Here is an 18,485-nt window from a genome sequence, read left to right as displayed (position 1 = left end):
ACTGAGCTCAGGGCTCTCCAATTATTTCAATACGTTAGACACAGGGAGAGACAGAGTTCGCAAACTTGTATAAGAATAAAGGCTTTGCTTTTACATACAGGATCAGTCTCCTAGTTGGTTTTGGGGGGACTCCGTAATCTGGGCATAACACATGTACCCACCCACATGCCAAATAAATGAACAACAAACTTCAATTTTTTTTTTTAAGTACACATCCTTACCACTTAGAAATGGATGTTGAGGCACAGGGTTTGTAGAAAAGACACCAGACTTGGAAAAGATCCATCTAGAAGCTTTTTCAACCTGGAGCTTGTACTTTACAGGCACTGAAGTGGGCACGCCGGGAAGCAGCAGCGGTGACTCTCCATGGGTGAAGCAGAGTGCAGAATGTCGAAGGCTGGAAGACAGAAAAGCGGAGTGGGTTAGTCCTAACAGCCAGGGCCAAACCAAAATGTTCATGGCACTTCAGTCAGCAGCTGCCATGGGACACGCTGCTGAGAAAATAAGTACCACAACTGTAACTTGGTCAAGAACATGCTTGCAAAAAATAAATAAACACATAAAGAAACTGGGCGGTGGTGGCACACACCTTTAATCCCAGCAGGAGGGAGGCCGAGGCAGGAGGGAGGATCTCCGTGAGTTTGAGGCCAGCTGGTCTACAGAGTGAGTTCCAGGACAGCCAGGGCTGTTAAACAGAGATGGGGGGGGAGGAATCCTCAGGGTTGGGAATGTTGCTTAGTGATAGAGCACTTGCCTAGCAGGCATCCCCTAAAGTTCTATCTCCAACAGCATTTAAAAAAAAAAAAAAAAAAGCAAGGAAAAAAGTATCTCAAGCTGGGCAGCGGTGGTGGTGCGCACCTTCAAATCCCTGCTCTTCTGAGGGAGAGGCGAGCAGCTCACTATGAGTTCTAGGCCAGTCTAGTCCCCACAGCCAGTTCCCAGCCAGCCATGGCCTGTCTCTAAAGCAAAAAGTATTTCAGCTATCTATCTGGAGACACAGGACAATGCGAATTAACCTTCAAGGGCTCTAACTTAAACGGTTCTTTTCCGCTGCTACCATCTTCTCAAGTATGTGACAATCTTAAAGGAAATGCCAGCCATAGCTACTTATTTCTTGAGGAAACAGGGCCAGAATAGTGTTTCTTTGGCTTAAAGACACAGACAGCATCTGGGATCTTGGGACCTTTCTTCCTACACAGGGGCCCTGAAGGCACAGGTGCTCCCAGATGCTGGGAGTGGTGCCCTCCACTCACAAGGTCTACAATTAACCAGTGACCTCGGAAATACCATCCTCCACTTACAACTGCAGAGAGACAGCTGGATAGAAAGATTAGTATGGAGTCATTTGTAAAAGTAAAGCAGAAAACACAGAAGGATGTGTGAAAAACGGGGGGGGGGGAGGAGAAGCCTATGCATTCCACACAGCTGCAAAACACAAACGCACTGTGGACAGCCATGAGAAGACCACCTGGCTACATGAAATAAGTAAGCGACAGAACACTATGTTGGATTCTGTATTTAAGAAAATAGCATGTTAAGCTAGGCGTGGTAGCGCATGCCTGTAATTCTAGCATGTGGGGGTGGAGACAGGAGGATCCGGCGTTCTATACAATGCATTAGATACCAGCTTAGGCGGCAGGAGACCTTGTCTCAAATGGAGCTGGTGGTCTCAACAGCACTTAAAGTTACATCAGAAGTGGGTCAAAGGATCACCCGACGAGGACGGTAAGGGACCAGGCGTGGGAGAGGTAAGGGCTGCTTATTGTTTGACTTCTGAAACGTGCGTTTCAAACAAAATTCAACTCGAAACAAGTTCTCAAAATAAGCTGATTCCTCCAGATTCATAAAGTCACGTACCCCAGGGTCACCTTTTCGAAAAAAAAAAAAAACCAACACTCTGAGTGCCAACTGGATACTGGCACTCCATGCATCAGTGTGCGGGGCTGCAAACTCTCTTCCGGGCACCATGAAGCTCCCCTGTGGCCCAGGAAGGTACCAAGGCACACCGCTGAGACTGAGGACAAACACAGCTGTATGTGAATGGGCCCTCTAAAATGTTCACAGCACTGACTTGACTCGAGAACTCAAATGCCTACAAAGTTCTACATGAAAATGCTGTTTGTATTATTTCCAAAACAGGCATCTGAAGTAGAAAAATAAATAAATTATGGTTTAGTTGGAAGATGCATCATACATTATACTTAACCTAGAGCTTGTAACTGAATATGATGGATTAACCACAAATTCTTTTAGTGGGGTTGTTGTTTTATTAGTTCTTTGAGAATTTTGTACAATGTGTTTTGATTCATATTTATCGCCCTCTAACTCTTCCCAGATTCACCCCCATTTCCCCAACCCCCTACTTTTGTGTCTTTTTTTTTTTTTCTAAACTTGTCAAGATCAATTTGTGCCGCCCAAATATTTTTCAGTGTGTGCCTTCCACTGGAGTGCGGTCGGCCTACCAGACAGAAAACTGCCTCCCCCTCTCCCAGAAGCAAAGGATGGGATTTCCGTCCCAACTCTCTTCTCCATGGCGGGACTTGGTCTGGCTTGGGCTTGCTTGCACAGATCTTGTGGATTAGGCTCACACAGATCTTGTGCATTGGGCTCGCACAGATCTTGTGCCTTGGGCTCGCACAGATCTTGTGGATGCTGTCACAACAGCTGTGAGTCCCTATGTGCAGCTGCCTGCTGTGTCCAGAAGCCACTGCTTCCCTGTAATCATCCTCCGCCTCGGGCTCTTAACCCTCTCTACTCCTCTTTCACCACGATCCCTGAACGGATCCTGGATCCATTCCCTTTAGGACTGACATTCTGCATTCTGCTGTTTCTGGTGACTTAGGAAATTGTGGGTCTCTGTGCTAATCACCATCTACTGCAAATAGATGCTTCTCTGTTTTTACTCTGTCCCTGAGCCACTCTGATAAAGTATAAAATTTCAAAACAAAAAATAATAAATAACCCAAAGATTTAAAAGAGAATGGGGTGAATCAAAGAGGCAATCTTTGGGCTGGAGAGATGACTCAGTGCTAAGAGCACTGGTTGCTCTTCTAGAAGACCTGGGTTCAATTCCCAGCACCACATGTGGCTTACATCTATCTGTAACTTCAATTCTGGGAATTCTGACACCCACACACAGACATACATGCAGCCAAAACACAAACATAAAATAAAAATAAACTAATAAAAAAGAAGCTCCTCAATAAGAAAAGAAAAAAAAAGAGGCAATCTTTAGTAAGGTAAATTTAATACAGTTCCAAAAACAATGTGCAGAAAAGTTACTAAGCAAAAAAAAAAAGTAAAATTTAAAAATTGGTGTATTCACTAATATACATGGTGCATTACAGTAGACATTGTACTAGACATATAAAGTACATGTATATTCAGCATATGTGTGTATACAGTACTGCATACATATATACATATATACAAGTATATTCAACATATACAGTAGACACTTGGTATTTGTTGAATTGCTACCAGTAGCAAGGGTTCTTCTGAGGGACAATCACATATATACAATGCCAAACTAAATTTAAAATATGAAAGGAAAATACTTTAATTTCTAGGCAGTGGTTTTAAAGAAATGATGTTTCTGTTATGATCAGCTGATCTGTTCTGTCACCTGGACACCCTGTCCCTTTAAGAGACAAGCCACGCCCCCTCCCAACTCCTCCCCTTCCTCTGATGGAAGGGATATCCTGCCTCCTGCAGCCTGCGGTCTGCTCTCTGTGTCTTTCCATCTTTCCATCTCTCTCTCCCTCTCTCCCTCCCTTGCCTCCTTCCCTTCAAAACCCACTGGATAAACTCTAGACTTACTCTGCATGATGTATCTGTCTGTCTCTCACTGGCCGCGGTCCCCCACCCACCAAGGTGATCCCCCCCAGGCCTGGGGTCACCCGCCACTACCCCTTGTGGGACCGCAGCCCCTCGTGGGCTTGCCTTCACACCTTATGTCTTTAAAAAAGAATAACAGTTTCTCTTCCACTTTTCTCCCAACAGTTGTTGTTATGATGATGAACAGAAAACCCAAGGAAGGTGCTAGGATGGACATCTGTGCCGGCTCCCAAATTCACATTCTGACACACTAACTCAGTAGAGGGCGTGGGGACTTGCAGGGGAGTCAGGTCATGAGGGTGGGGTCCTTGGAGTGGCAATGCTACTGTTCCTAAAGGCTTGCTTCCTTTATCTGCCAAACCAGGAAGTGGGCTCTCTCCAGATACCAGATCTGCCTTGACCATAGACTTCTCCACCCCCAGGGCTTGACTCAGCAATATATGGCATTCCACTGCCACATTCCGTGCCGACTAAGGCTGATGACACTAGGCAACAAGAACATGGCTAAACCCCTCACATACCACTAGTGGGGGAAAAAAAGTCAAAAGAGCAACTACAGAGATGATCTCCAAAGGATAAACACCACCCAGGAATTCCACTCTTGGGTATACAAACACAAAATGAAAACATACACCCCCACAAAATGCATGGTCATCATACCCTTTTATACAATTGCCAAGGGTGGAAATGGCCCAAATGTTACCTACTAATGAATGGTCAACTGAGGTGCGGGTACCTGCTGGAGTGTTACACTACCACAGGAAGAAACAATGTACTGATGTGTGTTACACAATGATGGTCTAACTGAAGCAGCTGATGGCCAGAGCAGACAGATCTACACACAGAGAAAAATAGATGAGCAGGCGCCTAGGAACCGAAGAAAAGGGGGAAAGATGAAAACACAGCAATTGCTGTGGAGAAGCAACTGTCTGTGCGTTCACAGTAGCCGCAAGTTGTAGACTTTAACATGGTAATTCATAGTGGTATGGGAATTATTATCTCAACAAAACTGGGTCTCTCTTTAAAATAACCGTACTCAAACTTCTTTATCAATAACTCAGTATCTACCCCATCATTTGCCATCTTGCTCCTTCATAGCCTGGGAAAGCCTTGGGTCTAAAGGTAACACCAGACTCCTGCCAGCCATAAGGGCAAGGAGAGGCAAGGCTTCTGGATTTCAGCCTCCAGAAAGGCTACTGGAGTCAGAGGGTCCAGTGCATTTTTCTCCTAACAGAGCTACATGCCAGCCAGGAAGAAGATTTGTCCTATACTCTGCTCAGGTCAGCTGTGTTTATTGTAATTATGTAATTTAGCCAAGTATTACACACAAAGAATGAGAGTGAAAAGAAAATGTTTTGTCTCTAAAAATGAACTTTTATGACCTAAAGGAAATCACTCTAAAACACATTGTACTGAAAATGCCCTGACTGTATTTCAAAAGATTAGCAAATTTAAAATATTTATATATCTAGTCATAAAGTGTTTAAAGTATGTACTTTCCAACTTATTTCAAACAAGTTTCCTTTTCTTGTGTGTGTGTGTGTGTGTGTGTGTGTGTGATGTCTGTGTGTGTCTCTATGTGTGTGTGGTGTCTGTGCGTTTGTGTGTATGTGTGTATGCATGCGCACGCGCGTGAGCTCACATGAATGATAATGCATGTGCATGGAGAAGCCTGACTGACTTGACTTTGGTGTCTTCCTCGATCTCTGCAGTTTACTCCCTGACACAAGGTTTCTCTGGGTCAAGAGCTCTGTGCGTCCTGCCTGCACTAGGCTCTGCAGCTCTCTCTGAGGAGTCCCTACCTTTGCCTCCCAAGTCCTGGAATGACAGTGGTCCACACCTTCCCTACTCCAAAAAGGGTGCTGAGATCCAAACTGTGGTCCTCATGGTTGTCTGACATGCACTTTATCCTCTGAGTCATCTCCCCAGTCCCTTAAATAATAAGTTTTCTGCTAAATAATCAATTGCCAGCATATTAGGCTACAAATATTATATGAGAAAGCCTCTGAAGTTATTGGGGGGTGGGGGAGAGTGTTGTTTGTTGCTTTAAAGATAGGAAGTCATATGCCCTGAGTAGGCCTCGTTATGTATGTCATGGAGATCGGCCCTGGACCCCTAAATCCTTCTGTCCTCATCTTCACCGTGCCTGGCTGTGTAAGATATTTTTCTAAGGGACTAATACAGGGACTAGACAAGATGGCTCATTTAGCAGTCAAGAATACTGCCTGCTCTTGCAGAAGACTTGGGTTCAAATTCCAACAGCCTCATGGCAGCTCACAACTATCTGTAATTTAGTCCTAGAGAACACCACAGCCTCTTCTGGCCTCACTGGTAATTCACATACATGGTACATAGGCACAAACGAAGGCAAAACACCCATACATATAGAATAAAAATAGATAAACCTTGCTTTAAATGGACTAACACGTGTTACTATTACTCTAAGAGTGCCCAATCCTGCTGAGTACACCTAGCTTGTCAAGTCTCCACATCAACTGCACCCCATCATCTCGACGACACTCCATCTCTTCAGCTGGATGCAGAAGCCCAAGGCCAACCCCATTTGGTCCACTCAGACCGCTGGAGTCCCCCTTTCCCAGGCACTTCACCCCCTAGACATTTTACTTCTAATCCTCCTTTTTCCAAAGCTAAACTGCATCTCACCTATGTATTCAGGTGACCGTTGTATCAAAATGAACACGAAGCCTGCAAAAGTGGAAAATCTCCTCAGTCATTTACACTCACGTATGAACTCCGTGGACCTCGTCTCCCCCAGCAAAAGTGGAAAATCTCCTCAGTCATTTACACTCACGTATGAACTCCGTGGACCTCGTCTCCCCCAGGACCACACAGCTCCACCTCCCTCTTTTAAAAAAATTATTCTTTCACTATTATTGTAGGTTGTTTTTGTTGTTGCTGAGGAAGATGCTCCCTCCCCCCACCATACGGGTTTCAAGGTTGTAACCCCATCATCAAGTTCAACAAGCACTTTTACCTGCTGAGCATCTCCATAGCCTGCCTTTCCTGTGGCTCGACTCAACCAATCAATCGTCATGAGCTGCGACTCCCAGTCCTGGGGTACTAAAACAGAAAATACTCTTCCGCTTGACCGCAACAGAAGGCTATGTGGGGATTGCGTGGCTTGTCTCTAAAGAGACAGAATATTACAGGAATCCTACTTGGTCTCTGTCCTCCCTTCTTTAGGGACCTTGCTGTATCCCAAGCTTTGCTTCCTAAGGCACAGTGCAGCCGGCAATGCCTACCAGGTAGTAGGGGAAGGCACTGTCCTGGGAGTCAAGATCGTAATGAAAAAGACAAAACCACCAACCTATGTGCCTAATGTTCTCTCGACTCCGCTTCATACAAATACATCTCACACAATCCTGCACCTACATCTGCCAGCCCCTTTCTGCGATTTGGAATGTCCTGCCTTTGTGTCTATGAACTGAAACACTTCTAAAAATGTTTTTAAAGTAGAAAGCCACTTACCCACTCAAGAGCCTTAGGCTTCTCAACTGCAAAATGAGAACAATGCCTTTAAGGGCTATTTCACGAAGCTTCGAAAGGACTGTAAAAGTACCCTGAGCATTGTTTAGTGTAAACTTAGAACAATGGCTGGCAGGTGTCACTCAACACTTCTGTGTTGTGGCTTCGTGAGCACAATGAGAACCCAAGAAATATTTTCTCAATTGACAGAACAATAGAAAATGCCTTTTCCAGCCACACTGTACTCTTTGCTCTCCAAAGAACACCTCGGAGAAGGAAAGAGAATTTCCAACGGAGCTTTCATCTTGTGGGAATCTCACAGACACACTATGCCAGAACCCACTACTTGATGGCTCTTGATTCACTGATACATATGGAAAACGAGAAGGGGGGGGGAATCAATCAATCAATCTCTCTCTCTCTCTCCTCTCTCTCCTCTCTCTCTCTCTCTCTCTCTCTGTGTGTGTGTGTGTGTGTGTGTGTGTGGTGTGATGGTCACGACATGCCCTCTGCCACCCTACCTGTTTTCTAGCGCACACAGGATATTCACACCCATGTCGAGTCACCGCCATCATCCGACTCCAGCTCTCTCTGCATCTTGCAAAACTCAGTACCCGTGACACAGTGATGCCCCGTTACCCTACCGTGGCCTCTTCCAGTCACCCACTTGCCGTCTCAGTGAACTGATGACCTGGTATCTCACACCACTGGAATCACAGCTACCTGCCCTCTGGGGGTCTGGCTTATTCCACCGCGCACAATGTCTTCAAGGTTTATGTCTGTTACTTTGCTTTCCAACAAGATCTTCAAGCCCACTCAAGGACACAGCTTCAGTACACTGTGACTGACGTATATTACTGGCACTGCCCCGAAGATGTCTGGATGACTCAGACAAAAGGGGGGGCATATCCCTCACTTGGCTGTGGGCATTGTGCCAGGTACTCTGGTAGGTGCGTTTCCCACGCCTCTTAATTAAGCCCACACAACTCTAAGGAGGGAGTTACTGTGACTCTCAATCAACAAAGAGAAGAGAGGTTCAGAAGAACTCGTCATGTGAGCCAGGTCACTACTTCCCATCCCGTTTTCATCATGAAGTGTTTATCACTAGCTGACCAAGCTTGTTTACATTTCTGTATTCCATTCCATAACTGTCTGCATTGAAAGCCGCTGCTACTTTAACCCACCCACGGTGGGCGGGGTGGAGAGCACAAGACAAGTCAGCACAGACTGAGTGACCTCACAGGGACTGTGTCACGTGTCTGTTACACACAGGTGCTCTTTGAATACTCACATCTCCACCATTCAGAGGTCACAATGAACGGCAAGTGTGTCTATGGATGGCACAGCTTACAACCCAAACAGCCCCGCAGGCCCTTCTCATACTCTTGTCCATGATTGCTTTTCTTAGATGCTCAAAAAGCAGATGGCATCATTACTGCCAGACATACATAGGGTTTGTTCCTGGATACAGATTCAAAGACCATAAAACACAAAGAAGATAAAGCCTAATCCAGAAAGGCAAACATAAACCTATCACATCCTTGGTTTCTTGGTTTTCTGCTATTTTTTTTTTTTTTTAGAAAGGGTTTCTCTATGTAGTCCTGGCTGTCCTGGAACTCACTTTGTAGACCAGTCTGGCCTCAAACTCACAGAGATCCACCTGCCTCTGCCTCCCAAGTGCTAGGATTAAAGGCGTGTGCTACTATCACCCACCTAAATTTTTGTTTTTAAACAATAACCTGAAGACTCACTTTTTTAACTCATGGTGACAGATAAGACTGTATCTATACACCTCAAGTACATTTCTTACATTGTTATGGTTTGAATCTGAAATAGCTCCCAGGAGCTCAAGTGTTAGACTTTGTTCTCCAGTGGGAGGTGTTATTTGGGGAGGTTGTGAGGTCATTAGTAGATGAAGCCTAACTTGAGGAAAGAAATCACTAGAAGTGGGCTTCACAGGGTCATAACATGGCCCCTGACTCCTGTCAAGCTCTCTGATTTCTGGTCCACTATGATCCAATCAGTCCCTGCCATAGACTCCGAGCACCATCAACTGGGCTGCTTCTCCCCGCCTCCTCCCCTCCCCCCCCGCCCCCCCCCCCCCCGCCATGATGGACTGCAGCCCTCTGAGTGTGAATAAAAGTAAATGTCTCTGTTTCAGATTGTGGTCACAGCAATGGGAAAGTAAGTGTGTAAATAATACAACCTATGCAAAAATACGCACTTTTCCCTTTTCCTTTGTACTGAAGCATCCTACATTGCCCATTTTCTTCCTTACAGTTAACTAAAACTCTTTATTACTTTTGAAAGTCATTAAAAACTAAATACGTACTTCTAACTCTCTCAATGTATCTTTCTTCCCAAGCTAATGATGTGAACTACCTCCAGAACGTAAAATGGTCTGGAAAGAAGATGGGTTTTTCTAAGGGCTTCCAATAGATCCCTGCTTGCAATCAAAGTCTGCATGTCCCATTAAACTGTTGTTTTCAGAAAGTAATTTCTTTTGATCACAGTATGAAAAATGCTAGTCAGTTGAAAGAAAAAAAAATACTGTGTTCACAAAATAACTTTATCCTCATCCATGCAAAAAGCCAGCGGTTTCCTTTCTGTGGGAAACAATAGGCCTTGGGAAACACATTCCCTGCTAAACGTCTTTGGCATTTTCCACACACAATTGGTTCAACTTCCTAATAATCACCATTTACCAGAAATGTGAAAGATAAAATCTATCACGATACACAATGAGACTAAGCAAGCCAAAAGGAGATAGAAAATCGCAAAGGCTCCCTGATGAAAACCAGGGGAGTCAAAACTCCCGAGCCAACACAAACATCCCCCAGCTACCGTTTAAGACCAAGAATGGCAGCCAAAAGTCTCATTTCTTTCTTTCTTCTGAAGGAGGAGGGTCACACCCATGAGCACACCCACATCTTATAACATCCCCTCTACCACAAGGGAGTGGGGGAAGTCCCTCAGTTACTTCAGCATCTTTGTCTCCTTCTAAGATAAAAGCCCACCAAACAGTGGTCTGTCTCTTTTTAGTACTTTATCCTCTCCTTCTTCTCAGTCTCCTTCGCCCGGCCCGCCTGTACTCCCAGGAGCCGCTGTTCCCAATGCTCTCCACAGCTCCTGAAACTTGGGTCAGAATCCAGCCCGAATCTTCAGTGCACTCAAAGACAGCGTATCTCCCTCCATATCTTAAAATACTCTCTCCACTTGGACTATAAGATGCCACACATTATCCTAGCTTTATTTTGCCTGCTTTATGAGACAAGGATCTTTCTGTGCCGATCGTGCTAGCTTCCTCCATCCGGCTGCCTTAGCCTCCAGAGTACTAGGATCCGCCATGGAGCCCTGTTTTCTTCCTCTCCCCAGGCACCCTTCCTCCGCTTCAGTCCCCATCCTCCTGCCCACTGACCTTACCTCCAAGGCCAGCTCCCCAGAGGGCTCACACTCCAATCTGGCTCCGCCAGTAGAGAGCTGCGATCTGGGACTCAGGCCTCCCTCTCCTCTGACACCAGCCTCGTAGATGCACTGTCCACTGGACTCACCTAAAGGGTCCCAAGCTCAACTCTTCCTGTACCCAAATCCTTGCCCGTCCCTAGTATGTTGCTCGGCAAACACAGCCATGGTTCCTCGAACAGTAAGTACTTCTTGTAGCCCTGACATTAAAGCAGCATCTTTCCCAAGCTTGGCCATTTCTCTCCACGGCTGCTGCTACCTCAGCCACTGTCACTGTCCTCTCTGGCTCAAACCCATGCTTAACACTCTGTCAGCTCCATGTTTCACAGACATGAGGAAACACATGAGCTCTCTTTCCCCTACTCTAGCCACAGCCAGCTTTTCAGGTAAAACAAATTTCCACAGGACGCGCCTGTGCACATGCTCCCTCCATTCATCCAGACCATGCTAATGCCACCTCCCCAAAGAGGTCTCATGGGCACCCCTATGCAAACTAACTGCTGCCCTCCATGTTCTCAATAACCTGACTTTTCTACAACGTCTATACCTGCCCACCTGATGAGGCAGATACTCCCAAGACAGTCATTAACCACCATGGACGTATTTCCTTACTCCAAGGACTCAATAACCTTTTAGGTTGCTTAGGGAAACCCTGCCAGTGATGACACGAACTTTGAAAACATCCAGTATCTTGCTAATGTTTCACTCAATAAAATGAACACTGAATATCAGCAAAGCCCTGCATCTCCATTTGGCTGCTCTTGAAGCGCACTAGGTAGTGGCACAGAGAAACTGCAAGAGAGCTGAGCTTGTCTGGAATCTTCCCTGTCGCTGCGTGCCTTTTCTCCCATGCTGAGATGCAACCCCGTATCTCCAGAAAATAATATATCTTCCACTGGCTCCTCTCTTCCTATGCAGTAACTCAGTTGAGCTACATGCCCTCAGAGGACACCTAAGGTAACCTCGTTTCCTGTTCCAGTGCCTGCCCCAGTGACTGCCAGAAAAGAAAATATCCAAGCAGCTTAACAATTAGAAAGGGAAAATGCGCCACTTTGCACCTAAAGTTGAGTTTGTTGGGGGTTTTGTTGCTTGCTTTCTTCTTTATCTATTTATTGGGGGCCAGGGGCACACGCATGCCATGGCATAGGTGTGATGCTCAGAGAACAAATTTCGATTCTCTCCTCCCACCTTGTGGGTTCCGCAGATCCAACTCAAGTCTGCAGGCTCTCGGCAGCCAGTGCCCTTAGATGCTGAGGCACCTCACAGGCCCCCAAATCACGAATTTCTACAAAAGTACAAAAAGGTAAGAATGGGGGCGGGGGAGGAAAGGTAAGCTCCGCACCCGAGCCAGGCAGTTATAGTCTGATAGCCTCCTGCCAGTTCACACCGCTAAGATGAGCCCCCAAAGAAAACAGTCCGCGCCCAACCCCTCCCTCCATTGAGTTTGTTAAGCTAAGTACAGACTGCAATCTTCAACTGTCAAGCCTAGACCTAAGAGAAAGGCAAGAAGTAATTCCAGCTCCGTCACAGCCAAGCAATGGTACAGCTGGGGCAGCTCACCAGCGCCAGCCAAGGTGTGTGAGGGCCACTCGCTCACCGTGTGAGGAGAGGGCCGGTACAAAGAAAAGAGCAGCAAACGTTTAACTCGATAGCAGTGGCCCTCAAAGGTGTGAGGGTGAAAACATCTGCTTTCGAAGGCAGCTGTTCCTTTGGGGGATGACCAGGCTGGTGACTAAAACCACAAATAAGGGGGGCTGGAAAGCCAGGGACTGCTCTTCCAGAAGACCTGCCCCACCACACACCCGGTGGCTCGCAGCTCAAGTCCCAGGGGACCCAACACCCCAACACCCTCCGCTGGCCTCCTCAGGCACCAAGCACATGCATGGTCCCCAGCCATACATGCCAGCAAAACATCCATACACAATAAGATTAAAAATAAATAAATAAAATAAATGAATGGATGAATATGCAAAGGAGGGCTGGGAAGGGGCTCAGGAGAACCAGAGTGCTTGCTCTCTATGTCAAGACCTGGGGTGGCTCAGCCGGTAAAGCGCTTTCCATGTAAACAGAGGGCTTGAGTTTTAGAAGCCCAGCACCTACATAAGAAGCTGAGCGCTGTGGTACACGGCTCCAATCCCAGTTCTGGGGAGGTGGAGAGAAGGGTCCTTGAAGCTCACGGGTCAGCCAGCCTAGCCAAATCAGTGAGACCTGGGTACGGTGAGAGACCCTGTCTCAAAAAAAAAAAAAAATACTGGGAAAGACACCCAGTATTGGCTTCTGGCCTCCATATATTCAAGCATACGCACACACATATACATACACATACATACATATATATGTAACACAAACACCAAGATAAAAACTTAGCCAAAGGTTTGTAAATGTTAGTGATCAACTCTAAGGTGTGACTCTTGGTAACATCTCTTTCAGTGTTGCTGTTTTCTGGGAGGTTTCTGTGGGAATACTTTATTTCATTATATAGCAGATACTGACATAATTGGATTGTGCTATCCAGCAAATAACACCAAGGCCAGCTAGCTAGGAGTCCCAAGCTGGTCTACAGCAGGGAATAACTGAGAATATCCAACTATATCAACTGTCATAAAGACAATATTTTAGATGGGAAGGAGGTCTAGGAGCCAAGTCCTGGGGCGCCTAGCATAATGAAGAATAAGAACGAGGAAAGAAAGCCGAGGACAAGCCAATGATAGTCAGAGGCAATCCTTGACAGTGTGGAGTTCTGGAAGCCAAGTATTTCCAGCTAATATGGCTAGGGTTTGTCAATTTGGCAGGTTCTAAAATCACCTGGGAAACAAGCTACCAGGCACACCTGGAAGTCTCTGATTGTGACTCTGGCAAATCACCTTGATTGGAAGCCATGCAAACTCAGTCTAACAGACAGAAGCGTATGGTTGGGAATGGTCAAGACTGGTCCACGTTAAAGCTTCTCCCCGGAAGGGTGAAAAGATAAAGGCGCCCTCCGCCACAATTTTTCCAACTTTTCTCTGTCAGACCTCTTAAAAGCACCTGTGTGGTGGCTGGTTTTATGTGTCCGTTTTTGGCTAGGCATGGTGCCAAGGTGCTTGAACACATGTTTGATATGAGATTAATATATAAATTGTGGACTAAGGAAAGCAAACTGTGAGCAATTCCGATTACTCAGAAGGCTGACTCAAGAGTTTCACAAGTTTAAGGCCAACCTAGAAAAGATATAGGGACCCTTATCTCAAAACAGGCAAACAAAGCCCAACAGCCTCCAAACTGTGGGTGAGCTCCATCCTATCAGGTAAAAACTTGAACGGAAAAACACCAATCTTTACAAAAGACTGGTAAATTTGGCCAGTAGACCAAATTACAACTCCTCTCTGGGTCTCCAGCCTGTCTGTCTACTCTGCAGACTTCATACTTGCCAAGTCTCTACAACCATGAAGCCAATTCCTTAAAATTTAAGAACTTCCAAACACTCTCATGTCTGTCTGCCTTCCTCTACCTATATGGACGTGTGTGTGTGCATGTAAGCACGTATGTGCATGCACGTATGCACGCGCACACACTGACTTCATAGTTTAATTGCTCTAGCAAACCACTCACTAATACAATCCAAATTAGGACCAAGACGGATTTTTGCAACTAACCAGACAATAAGTATACTAAGAATATGAAGAGAGTCTATGACTCAATTTCTGAGACATAATAGAAATTAGTAAGTAGGAAGGGGAAATGACCGCTAATGGATAAGGAATGTCTTTAGGGGATAATAAAAAAGTTCTAAATGTTTTCAAATTTAGGAGCAATATAAATGTTCAAGAGCCCATTGGAGGGCATGCTTTTTTAAAAAAATTTATTTATTTTTGAGAGCATGAGTGCTTTCTCTGCATGTGCACCACAGGCATGCAGTGCTCAGGGAGGTGAGAAACGGGTGCTGGATCCACTAGAAGTGGAGTTACAAGTGGGTGAGACACAATATGGGTGCTGGGAACCTCAAACCCAGGTCCTCTGTAAGAGCAGCAAATGCTCTTAACGGCTGAGCCATCTCTCCAGCCCTGGATGACATACTTTTAAAGAGTAGTTTTATAGTACATGAATTACACCTCAATAAAGTTGCTGTATACAAGGAAGAAGAAGAGGAAGGGAGGGAGGGAGGGAGGGAGGGAGGGAGGGAGAGAGGAAGGAGGACAGGCCTGTGAAACTAACAAGCATCATAAATAAGAGTGGCAAAATGTCAGCCCCTTCATAAGTTAATTAGTGTTTACATGTTCAAAGTCATTAAGTTATATAGAGAGCCTCAAAGAATCTTAGAGAATAGAATAACAAAGAAAGCCAACAAATTAGTTACATGTGCCTGGTTTAAAACACAAAAATCAAAGGCTGCAGAACAAGGAGTTACATAAAAGCTATGCCATCTGAGAGACGATCTGCAGGGGCAAGGCCAGCATGAAGGTGCACTACTGGATGCCAACATGCGGCGGAGAGCGAGAAGCCAGCCTGGGCAACACGGTGTGTCCCCCAAAAGCACGTATAAATGAAAACTATCATGCACACACACACAACGTTGAGAGTGTGTGCTTTTACCTAAAAGTGAAACAAACTGTGGGACGTAAAAACTTTGACTTGCATAATTCTAACCACTGCAAACGTCCATCCCACACAGGGATCATTCCAAATAATAGAAGTTTCTCACTATACTTACCACAATGCTGTTATGTGCAAAAGATTAAAATAGTAATATGCTATGAAATCCTCAATAGCTCCAACCTACATGGTAAGAACTGTGTGCTAATATAAAGAAATTCTTTTGTGATGTGTTTGGTAGCAGTGGTGAACCTCGCCGCCCTCCAAGAGATACTTTCAAACAATAACGCATTACAAACAGTACACACAAACACACATACACACTCAGCACACACAGATACACAATACAGAGTGGAGACAATGGGTAACGGAAGAAACAGGAAGTTAAAACACAGAGAGAAATCCGGTGTGGCAACACCAAAAAAATAGTGCATAAGTGTGGAACGGTGAGAATTAAGATCTGATTTTGTGAGAACCAAATCATGATGAAATTGGGATGTGTGTGTTCAAGGATCTGGACCAACAGCATCAGAGAGCTTTTAGGCCAGCAGGACCAGTCATAATCAACTTGTACAAAGTCACTCTAAAGTGGCAGACAGCAGAGGAAGCAGACTTCTAGACGGTATTCTAGGTGCCTGAAGTGATGCTAGCTAGAACGACGAGGGAGGGAAACAGACCGGGAAACAGACCGAGAGATCAGAGATGAACAATTAAAAGAGAACAGGCAGAAGCAGAGAATTCTTGGTGTCAGGGAGGAGATTAAAATCTACAGTCATTTAAAAAGAGGCAATTCAGGGTTGGAGATTTAGCTCAGTGGTAGAGTGCTTACCTAGCAAGAGTAAGGCCCAGGGTTTGGGCCTCAGTTGGCGGGGGGGAGAGGCACTTCAGATCTGAATTAAGTATACTGTCGACTAGAAACTACAAGTACTGAAGAGAATTAAATTTATAAGAAATTGTGAAGAAAATAGAAGAATTTGAATGATCTCAACACAAATTACATTTGAGCTGATGAATATGCCATCTAGCTTGAGCTGACCATTGTCAGTGAAATGTCAAATGGTACCTCCATAAATACCTATGTCATTACGTTTTTATCTAACATATTCTTACTTTATTTTGTAGGTGCACACACACATGTATGGGGAATGCACACATATGAAGGTCAGAGGACAGCTTGCATAAGTTGGTTGTCTTGCATCACGTGGGTCCTGGGGATCAAACTCAGGTCACCATATCTTTTCACCACAAAGCCATCTGATCAGCCCAATCATTATGTTTTAATGTAATATATTCATTAACTTCCTGTTTCTTCCGTTACCCATTGTCTCCACTCTGTATTGTATATCTGTGTATGCTGAGTGTGTATATGTGTTTGTGTGCACTGTTTGTAATGCGTTATGTTTTAATGTAATATATTCATTTTCTTTGATCATTTTCTTGAGACAGGATCTCAATGTGCACTTTAGGCTGACCTCAAATTTATCATCTTCCTTCCTTAGCTTCATGAATGTGCCACTATGCCTGCTTTTAAAAAAAAATCAGAAACAAAAACACAGTCTCTTGATATGGAACCTAGGCTGGTCTCAAACTCACAAGCCTCTGGCTTCACATTCCTGAGTGCTGGGATTTCAGAAATTCACCTTATCTGTTGTTAAGTGGATTTTAAATCATGGAGCATTTTTTGTTTGTTTTTTGTTTGTTTAGTTGGTTGGTTGGTTGGTTTTGGTTTTTTCAAGACAGGGTTTCTGTGTTGCTTTGGTAACTGTCCTGGAACTAGCTCTTGTAAATCAGGCTGGCCTTGAACTAACAGAGATCTGCCTGCCTATGCCTCCCGAGTGGATTAAAGGCGTTAAAGCAAAGGTGTACATATTACACTGGGTGTTTTTCCCCCACCGTGGGTACTCAAAGTTAGGAGGCACAGCAAAAGGAACTGGATGGCTCCAGTACTGACTGGTCTGATTTGAACAAAGAACAGAGAAAAGGCCAGGCAGTGGTTTTAAAATAGGTCTGTAGATTCTCTGATGCTCCTGGGAAGGAGGGGGACCCCTTTCCCCTCCCCTTCACTGAGGCATAAGTGAGGTCCGCTCTCAGGCACAGCAGAAAAGGCCACACTTAGCAACTGACAGTCCTCCACAGGAGTCCTGCTCTTCAGAGGCCATTCTGTGAAGAAACCACCGGAAGGGACTGCTCAGTAGTCCCATTTGTGTGAATCTTCCAGGCCAGTGCCATCTGAAACCCCCGGCCTTCTGTCTTGCAGGCAGCCTCAAAGGGAATCTAAAAGAGGAAGGCCTGGCTGAGCTGAGGAAACCTTGTATCTGTGAGCAAAATAAAAGACTGTTGTTTCAAACCATGGCTTTTGGGTGGGTTTCCACAGGACAGTACTGATACCACAGAGAGGCCAACTGCCGAACCAATAAAATCCTCCCCTGACCCGACAATGGGGGGGAAAGCTGGGGAGAGCTCACGTGGGGAGAAAGAGACAGAAAGGATGTCAGTAAGCAGGGGCAGTGTGGGTACAAGAGAAAGTGAAGGAGAAAGGATACTGAATTTCCTCTCACAAATATACACACCCCCCCCAAAAAAAATTCAATGGAGAAAGTAAATAGCATCCCTGATTTCTAAGTCCAATGTGGAGAACTTCAAAACTCACCAAAACCTGACAATGCTGGAGCTCACTTTAAGGGTTGCTTTTTTTTACTTTATTCAAATTTCTTCATATATTCTTCAGATTAAAAACAGTTCATATCCTTCTTCCTGACGTCTAGATGTGGCTGCTATCTAAGACCATCTCATTAACCAGCAGATAAAACACATGAATCAATGAAGAACCATCCTCCCAGCATCTTCCTCTGTGCTGAGGTTCTTGCCAAGAGGCAAGAGGCCCCTCAGCTGCCTCAAATTCCAGCTGTTTCCACCCCATCTGAACAAGTCATGTTTACATCTTGGGCTGCCATTCAAGCAAGAGGGAGACACTCTTTCAAAGTTTGTTTAAAAAAAAAGTATTATATTGTATTTCAAAGACAATGAAACAATCTAACACTAGTCTTCTCATTAATAAGTGACTTGTATCAAAAGGAGATGCTAAAGGCTGGAGCCAAGGCTCAGTGGGTAAAAGTGCTTGCTCTAAA

At 45.1% G+C, this 18,485-nt stretch overlaps 1 protein-coding gene across 2 annotated transcripts in view; it reads right to left on the bottom strand.

Annotated features, from left to right (window-relative positions):
* The window catches only part of Fryl (FRY like transcription coactivator), a 237,554-nt gene that overhangs the window by 197,978 nt on the left and 21,091 nt on the right, over window positions 1–18,485 (bottom strand). For both annotated transcript variants that reach the window (XM_087908964.1, XM_087908963.1), the window contains exon 2: window positions 222–397. The gene's annotated coding sequence lies outside the window, so the exon portion shown is untranslated. The remainder of the gene's footprint in view (window positions 1–221; window positions 398–18,485) is intronic.

Source organism: Myodes glareolus, chromosome 8 (assembly GCF_982192425.1).
Source record: "Myodes glareolus chromosome 8, mMyoGla1.1, whole genome shotgun sequence".
In the NCBI taxonomy this organism is placed as follows: domain Eukaryota; kingdom Metazoa; phylum Chordata; class Mammalia; order Rodentia; family Cricetidae; genus Myodes; species Myodes glareolus.
This window is presented reverse-complemented; position numbering and strand designations above follow the sequence as displayed.